Consider the following 10,003-nt stretch of genomic DNA (forward strand, 5'->3'; position numbering starts at 1 on the left):
TTTTTTTTATTGAAAAGTGCATCATACGGGCTTTAAATGAACAAGATCACAACATTTTCTGATTCCCTTCAAATTACTTTCTGGTCATTGAGCAGATGCATTTATGCTAGTAGTCCATAATTTGGTATTCCCTTTGAAATACAGTGGTGGCAGTCCCTTGAAAATACAAAATAATATTATGCTACCATCTAAAACTGTTGACTGTGAACTGATTGCAGTCTACAGGGTTATCATTGGAGCGGTATGATGTATGTTCTCATTATCTGTACAATGAGTTAGTAGCTGGTTAGGAATTTAGTGGCATGTAATCAGCAGCTAGAGTTGTAAAGGAATTCCATCTTACTTAAGATAGCTCAAGTTAGTATCCTGCAGAGAGGTGAACTTGTACAATTTGCCACCTGCAGTTCCCGTCTATCTGACTCTATCTCATTCGACATCCTGTCTTTAATCAACTTGGCGCAGCTTCCCCAAAACATTGAATTTTTAAGCTTAAACAAAAACAAAAGTAGATGTCAAATTTGACAAAACATAATATATATAAAAATGAAAAAAAGCCTTAAAAGGTCATTTTGTGTTGGTACAATTTAAGTCAAATTAAAATAAAAAAAATAATAATATAGTTGCTTTTGTAAAATAAGCCACTATTTGTTCACTCAGAGAATGTCACATCAATTGTGAAGCCATCAACCTCGAAGCACGTTGGTGATTGCCTCATATTTACTGTTCAGTCCAGCAATGGAGATGGCACTTTTAAAGTCCTTGGACAGACTAGTGAGTGTGACATTTAAAGTGTTGATTTTTGCAGCACTTATGTTAATTGTTGTAATTTTCCTGATGAACCACTATTCTGGTTGCCTGATGCAGCCAAGATAGTTTTACATTTTCTATGCAGGCCTCTTTGCCATTTGGTCGTTGTAGTGTCAGCTTCAAGTGTACTGAAAGCACACAAAATTGCAAGCAAATTGCATCAGATTGCCAACATTGTGAAAAGGTAAATTGCTTGCAAATCTATTTAAACCACTGCCCTATTTTCATCAGCTTCAGTACTTGGTATTCATGATTGCTTAATTGGCGACCTTTCCTATTGTGTAGTGCTTTATGGTGTAATGGAAAGCGATCTTTACCAAACCAATTACCCTTTTTTCTCAGCACTGCATTATCGCTTTGATTGCAACTGCCAGTCCTTTGTAAATGAACTTTCTGATTTCAATGATGTTTTTAAAATGTAAGATAGAAAGAAGTGCCATTCATAGTACGCGTGATGTTTTATTTTCAAATCCTATTTTTTTTTCTGTTTTTTTTTTATGCTTTGCTTTTTAGGTTCCATTGTCTGGGAAATGGACTGAAGGGTTACATAGTATTTACAGATATTCATGTAACTCCTATTAATATTATGATCTCTGTTATGTGCTACAGCTTACAGAAAAGAAATATTTTGTCACTCTGTCAAATATACAGGAAGTGTTGTTTATAATTTATTATTTATTTTTTGTCACATTTTTTTTTATAGATTTGTATAAGGCAAACACCCTGATGTGTAGAAAGTCACAGTAACCTATCAGATCCTTCTTCAATTTAGACCAGTGAGAACAATGAAAGATGATTGCTGAGTGGCTGCTATTGGTAGTTGTCTTCTATGCATGGCCCTTTTCTTGTTAAATAAGGTCTGTTGTGCATAAGCAATAATAGAATAATGGTCTATTCTCCAAACAACTGCCAAGTACTTTATTATTTTACAGTTGGACAGTTAAAAAAAAAACAAAAACAAAAAAAACTATACAACATTCTTCTTTTGTTAAATAATTTTCCAATATAATGAACAATGTAAAACCAGTTGCTTCAGTTTTTTTTCCTTTTCCATATTAATGATTGTGTATGCTGTATAGAATATATATGTGTGTATATATATATATATATATATATATATATATGCAGAAATATATATTTATATATAGGAGTAGGGCTTCTTCCATATGTATAAATATTGTCTATTTTTGGATATCATTACTTAAATTATACTCTTTATCCTATCCCCTTATTTTATTTTATGTACCTTACTATACAATTATGTGCTATTGTCCAGGAGTTTGGGGGCCCAAGAACAGAACAGTTGTTAAATAGGAAAAAAGTAACTGTGTTTTGTAAATGTTTTATAGCTACTTTGACATTTATGCATTTCAAATCTCTAAAAACCTTTTCTCTAAAAAATTAACTTTCTTTCTATGCATAGCTGTGCTCTGTTTTCTTTACAATACATAATAATATGAGATAATACATAACCGCCGTGAGGCAGCTTTATGTATTTATGTCTGCGATTTAGGAAATTATATTATTACTCACAAGTGGTACATCAGGAAAAAAAAAGATCTGCAAGCAATTTAGCCATTCCTTAATACAGTAAGTGGAAATAGATGCACCATTCTGCTTCCCACAGTTTTGACTTGCATTGTGCCATGCCAGTTTTGAAAAGATTTCTTTTTTCATTGTTTTTCTCTTTTTTCCACTAATAAAAGAGATTGAGCTAAAGCCAAGCTCTCTGTTGATGATCAAGTGAGAGAAAAATGCTAGTTGTTGATTTTCACTCTTTTGATACAATGTAATGATTCATTTAAAGTATAGCCACCCGGCAGCTCCAATTCTTGGAAGCCAAGAATTGTGTTTTGTTGCGAGCCGTGTTTTCCAAATGTGTTTTTCACAACAGACATCACTTGGAGCATGTTAACTTTGTATGGGTCCCTCATTCGGCACACAAAAGCTGGCTTTGCGGATTTGATATTATTCAATTCTTCACTTTGTCAGGCACTTTTTCTTCCAAAATACCAGTTTGAGATGCAATTTACCAAATTTAATGCGCAGTCTGGAAGCAAAAACGGATTTCATATAAAAGTAAAAAGAAATTCCGTGAACATGTATGTACAAACAATTTAGATAAGTCATGCTTTCAGCCTCTCAGTCAATAACCTACCCTACCTGATGCAACTCATCCAGAACTCTTGATAAACTGAACCAACAGACTTGAAATTCTCTATTTACATTAAAAAAATTGCACTAGTTTTAATTTTTTAAATATTACTTGATTGCAATAAAAAATTGTACCTTTAATGAGAACACAATATTCTGCAATTCCATGGCCTATTTGGAAGTAGAGTAGTGCTCATTTCCTCCTTCACCCCTATGAGAGGGGTGAGCATTAAGAAGATGCATATTCAATGGTGAATGGTGTGGGTAGGTGGTGCGCCAAGATTGGATGTAATGCTGTCCAATTTGACAAAAACATTGCCTCTCTTCCTTTTTTCATTTAGTACTTACCCCTCGATACGGAGCCCTATAGGTTACAGAAAAGTAATGGTAGGCTAATCTGGGCTGGTGACAGTGGTTTGCCTTGTTGCTTTGAAAACATGTAACTTTTCTGGTGTTTCAATATATATGTTGCCTATCACAGGCATTTTTTCAAACTTTAGTTATTACTAATTTCTAGAAATGTAAAATAGTTTAGTAATATACCATAAAGTAGGATAAAAAGCTTGAACGTTTACTTTTTTACCCAACATCCACCTCCAGTTAATACTAACAGTTGTAACTTGAGTACTCCATAACATCTATATGTATTGATTTTTTTATTTGATCAATCAGCAGAAATCTAAAGATCCATCTACATGGTTTTCAGCTAAAAGGGATTTTTTCACACAACCATCTCCAGGGTTTACAGAGAACTGTACTCAGATGGCCTCCACTGTCACCAGATCCAAGAGAGCACTATTTGTATATGGTGGAACAAGAGTAGGAGATAGTGGGAGAGTAATAGATGACCACATGCATTATTTATAAATCACTATTCTGTATATATTAGCTATACCTTTGTTTGTCACTTGTCTTTTTCTCCTCTCTTTAAGTATGGTCTGGAAGCCAAATTTGTAGTGTGAAACCTGTGATTTGGGCTGTTTTATCAAAGCCAGTGGGCTTAAAAGAAGTCCAGCCTTTGAAGCTATAGTATCCTCATTTTTATAGTCCCAGCACCGATTGATCTTTTAGATCCAATTGACTGGACTACAGAAAAAATTTCCATGTTTTGGTGCAGTTGTAGACATCCCTAGCTCCAGGGAGAAAGTAAAGGTCAGGTTTGAAAAACTTGACTGATTACTGTTATATCCTCAGAGACAGCCCAGCTCTGGGACTATCTGCGGTATGATCACACCCCTACCCATGGAAAAACACTGGGGAATGTGTAGGGGGATACAATCCCAGTCAGGGTTTTTTGGCATTGCTTTTATATTGTATAGCAGAGAATGTGAGCCCATAAATAGCCATACAAACTCCATACATGTTTATAGACACATCTGAGTTTCTGGCATAGACCAGAATTGTGCACCCAATGGTCTAGATATCTGAAATTTTAGTATATGATAATGCATGAATCCTGGGTGAAAGCTTTGTTACTCTTTTGTAAAAAAAATCATCTATAAATGGACCGCTGGTGTCTTCAGATATTAGGAATATATTATAAAAAATAACAGATCCTATAAGAACTCATTTAAGCTTTTCGACCATAGCAAACAGATAGCCGCATTGTAACCTGCTTTATGAACTTTATCATACTTTCTGCACTTCTACATGCATTGAAATTTCACAAACTATAACTGTAATAGTCTTATTTACATATACCAGGATTTAGTAGTGACTTCTCAAGTTTAAATAAAAGACTTTGTTGATTTTAATAATTAATTTTCTCATTAATCTACAGTGTAAAGCAAACTTTCTAAGGTTAGAATTAAGAAAGGACACCTAATCTACCCACTTACATGCAAAGTAAATCATAAAAAACTTCATGCTTTGGGTCAGAATGACCGGAATTTTTAGAAGAAGTGAACATGAATGGCAATCTTCCTTTCCGTTTCAAAATAGATTTTCTTTAAAATGTTGTTGGCTGCTATGTTATGGATAATAGTTCTTGCTTTGATATAGTAAGATCCCCAACCAGCAACAAGTGTACACAGCATGGACACCCAACTGTCTGCTTATACAGTACCATATGCAAAGTGGTTTGTTAGGATTGGTTAAAAGACGAATTCCAGGAAAACAGCATATGAAAGCTGTCTTACCTGCAAAAGGATTTGTATTTCTTTCATTTAGTCCTTTGATTTACAAATCTTTAGCATGATTTTCTCTGCAATGGTTCAGAAATACATGCAGGTCTCCTTCCCACTAAACAAGGAGCATGGGCCTGATTTATTAAAGCTCTCCAAGGCTGGAGAAGATACCCTTTCATCAGTCAACCAGGGTGATCCAGCAAAATTAGGTTTACTGATGAGGATGTATCTTCTCCAGCTTTGGAGAGCTTTAAAAAATCAGGCCCTTCGTCTCTTTCTTTGGTCTCTCCTCAAACCAACATTTACCCTGTACTGTTGCCTTTTCTCTTCCAGATAATAATACTGTTACCAGTTTGGATCCTTATTTTACATACATTTATTATAGTGTGTTAATAAATACATAAGGTCTATTATATCTGCCTGGAATTCAATTTTTACACTTTACTTTTTATTTGCACAATAAACCTAGTTAGTATTATCTATTAATGAGCATACTGACCAATCAGCAAGCATTGTCGTGTAACTAGTGATCAGGTCTCCCAGTAAAACACATCCATATTTGTATTGATCTATGACATGTTTCAGTTTTCCCATCTCCCATTGTGTGTGCAGCCTGTTTATTTATATTTATTCTGAAACTACACAACCGACGACCTTCCTTCGGGCTCAAGTAAATGCATCCTGTGTGAATGTTATAATTATTAGAGGAGCGGGAAGAGAAATTTATAACTAGAAGAGCGATTTGCTGGGCACAGCAGCTTGTCAAAAAGGAGGAAATTCCACTCCAGATTAGCTTATTTTTAGGCATGTCAAGCTCTACATACAAACATGATATATTGCTTCCTTGTAATGTCTGCCTAGGCCCAAATGCTGCAGGCTGTGTCAGGGAATGCTGTAAATTTTGTCTGAGTCAGGGCAATACTGATTGATCTCTGAGTGTAAAATCGATAAGAAGACACTGTCATTTTCTTAAAGGATGAGCTCGAAAAGAAAAATAAATTAAGACTTGAATGAATGTCTATCTCTGGCACTCATTAATTCAGTGTGGTCTCTACTTTGTTAATGCTATGTCCACAACTTTAATCTTCCAGGTGCTTTTCTAGTAGATACAGATAGCTTGCGTTGACTTTTGTTATGTTATGTATATTTCATTCGCACGCGGAGGAAATCATGTGTTCCTTGCCAACGTTTTTGATGAATCCAGTTATTTTTGAGAAATAGATCACTTGGCTACTGATTAACTTAAAAATGCAAATCCATTGTCTTTCTGGCTTGTCCTTCATCAGAAGACACAGACTACCCAACCAAGCTCATTTGTCATGAATTGTTACCGCAAATAAAGATAATCACACATTTCTTTTTAATGCAATGGATGAAGAATAATGTACTTCTTTTTAACCCCCCTTCCGAGAATATTTGCCAAGTATGCTTTTTATTTTTTTTAATATTCAGCAATTGTAGCGCAGGTTCTTTAAAGCAAATAGAATATGGCTTACTTAACAATGAAGACTGGAGTACTGTAATTATGTGAAAAAGATGGTGATCTGTTGATCATGGGGTCCTCATATATGGTGATCAGCCCATTTTAATGGTCCAAGGTTCTTTAGGAATGCAAACTTTACAAGTAATTTATATATTCTAGATGTGTGCAGAATTTGGTAAAAGAAAATGCCCTATACACATGAAATGAAATACAGCTGGACAAACAAGAGCCGGAGAAAGAAATGGAAATGGGGATGCTGGCACAATTTAAGCAACATCACTCAATGCCAGGCAGCAGCTGCAAAAGCAAAATAATTTGGGGATTTAAAAAAAATGGTGAACATACATTATATATTGCCCCATGACATATCACTTGTAAGACCACAGAGGGTACAGTTTTGGGCACTACACTATAAAATTACCTTGGAGAATTGGAAGAGGACATACACATAAAAAGATGAATTATCTCACTTCAAAAAAAAGCAATGAAGGGAGACTTTAGCCAGAAAAAAAATGTAATAAATAAAATAAATAAGATCAATACAAAAATGAGAACATTTAAATATTCTTTCAAAGGGCTTGTTATCAATTGACATGATGAACGAAAGTATGAATTTATGTTTTGGGTTCAACAGGGATTTGTTGACCAGTGATGTCAGATTTAAAATCTCCAAACAGCATGCCACATCCCAAATTATAAAGACAAAATTATTAGAATTGTGCAGAAAGGCGGGACTTTTTGGGTATATTATCATAAACTCATTTTTATTGATTCATAATATTAAAAATCTAAATAAAATATTGCCATTGTCCATAAACAAGACACTATGGCACTTCACATCAGCATGGCAAATTTCCAAAAATTTATAATGTATGACAAAACATTACACATCATTTTACATTAGATAGACAATTAGATATATCAACGTCGTGACCGTTTCTTCAGGATGGATCATGTTGAAAGACCTAAAGATTACCGGATACATCATTGTATAAATCAAGAAAATCCATTTCTATTGAATTTCCATTAGACATTCACCATAGAGTAATACTCACTAATACAGGTAACAATGGTTAATATCAAAAGATTTGAGTATCTTTTCCCAAATACATGTGCAGTTTCATAGAGGAAAGGAGCGCATGATGTTAGCAAACGCAGGTAGGTAACAGGCAGGTGTAACCCATAGGGGTTCCTATCAAATATTCCTAAAATATGTTTACATTAGAGATAAAAAAGTTCAATATACCAAAATAAACGTTAATTGTATATGTATAGCACGTATGCATGTTTTCAATAGGTATCTCTTACATTTTAGAAAGATGATGTTTTTATGATAATTTATGCCTAAAAAGCCCCGCCTTTCCGCACGATTCTATGAATTTATGTTTTGTTTATGAAAATAATCCAATTTTTGGGATCAGTGTGGATTTTTTTCTTCTCGCAGGGTAAAATTGATTACAACTGACATTAATTACTAGAGGTTTTGCTTTGAACTTCTCTGGATCAAGTCTGTGGGAGTTTACGAGAGGTTTAGGTGGAGGGATGTGACTTTTTAAATAAAATTATTTTTATAATTAATGCAGAAAGTTTATTACCTCCTGGACCTGGACTATCAATTCTATAGGCCTGCAGTGTAACTTCATCAGGTACACATGTTCTATATTTGTGTGAAAGAATGCTGAGTTTGCAGCCATATTAGTTCAGTATGGTAGCGAAGTCTTGAAAATACATATCACCAGTTCCATGTTCTTAACAGTATTAAAAAAAAGGAGGTATTAGTTACTATTGTCCAGTTTGGGCTATGACTGAAAAAACTAGCAATATTAGCAACAAAAAGTTTCCTATAGACCCATGATATCAGTTATTGTATGGCTGACATTTAGCTTTCAAATGTAAATGAGCTATGCCCAGAAAGTTGACTTAAGTTTCACCTTGCTATCCAGGAATGAAAAAAGGAGCCTAAATAGTTTGTACTCTTGAAGAATACAGGGTTCCCGTTTCGGTGTTGGCTTTATTTGTGAGTAGAAGTGAGAGGAAAATTTCTGCAGATTCCCAACAGCAGTGGTAAACACGTTTCCTCGTTAATGAACAATTTCCAATGAAAGGCCCCCAAATCTCACCATGTGGCCCAAATGTTTCTGTATTAATGAAGAATTTCCATTGAAATGCCACTAAATTCTGCCATGTGGCTTCCTCTGTGAAAATGCATCTAGTAATCACTGGCTATGTACTCTGTTAGGGCTTTCCTCCATATTTTGGTTTGCCAAATTTCAAACAAAATTTTCCAAATCCTTGGCAAATCAAATCCAAGCAGATTAGTCCATCACTAGTCTTCACAATTTTAAAAAGTTCTAAAAACTAAACTCTGATCCTTTGTTTTACAGTCACTAAATGCCTTGGCCTCCACCTGTTTCCAGCATAGCAGGGGGTCTAAAACACCGAGGTAAGTGTGTCAGCATCTCTCTTCTATAGCCTTCAAGGCTATCATATATCATTTAAATATTTACACAACTTTATGAAAACCATTTGGAAAAATATTGTAAAATAGGCATGTGACTTAGCCCATCGTTTACTCTGACAATTATTCATACATCAGGATACATAATTACCAGGTCCCTCTCCTGTATGTAGATTTATCCCTTCTATAAACATCTGCATAGCATTTGTGAATGCAAGAGATGCTATCCAATTATGCAGTAAATCTGGATGAGAACCAACGTTTTTGGCAGCAGTTCTCTCTGCAGTGATAGAACCAAGGACAGGCTAGAATTGAAACATATTTTTGACCTCAAATTAACTAGATTTTTTTGGGTGTTATTTTTGTACTGTAACAGACATCTACTAAGCTAAATCTACCGATGCCTAAAATGCTTTGCTGAAGAAAATTTGAGGTTTAGTATTTGAAAGGAATTGGTAACTTGATTTCCACACATTCTGAGTTCATGTTAAAGAGAAAGAGCTATAGAATAAATATGTAACATAGCAAGGAATATAGAATTTGTTTAGATGCTTTGTATGGGAGATAGGGTGACAATTCTGCTTTATTTTGAGAAGAGTTTCCCTCCACGATTATATTTTGCTCGAATGAATAGACAAATACAATTATATACATTTATAGTTATATACAGTAATAGTTACTATTGGTGTAATCCATTGGTGCGTCCATCAGGGTGTGATACAGTGGGAGAGTAGGGAGGATGGGTGGTCTGTCGACCAGGATGTAGAGAAGAGAGGATCTTCTCTTGGGATGAGGAAGCAATCTAGATGGGTTTCATTGAGGGAGTCAACTTTCTGGAGCCCTGTATATAGGGGAGTGTGGTATGTTGCCATATTCCCTAGGGCCCTTAATTAGTTTCTTGATGGAGTATAGAAAGGAACACTAGTCTTCTGGTGGAGTTCTGCCTTGAAATTCAGAAGGTAGAGGAGTACCCAA

Source organism: Pyxicephalus adspersus, chromosome 5 (assembly GCF_032062135.1).
Source record: "Pyxicephalus adspersus chromosome 5, UCB_Pads_2.0, whole genome shotgun sequence".
Classification (NCBI taxonomy): domain Eukaryota; kingdom Metazoa; phylum Chordata; class Amphibia; order Anura; family Pyxicephalidae; genus Pyxicephalus; species Pyxicephalus adspersus.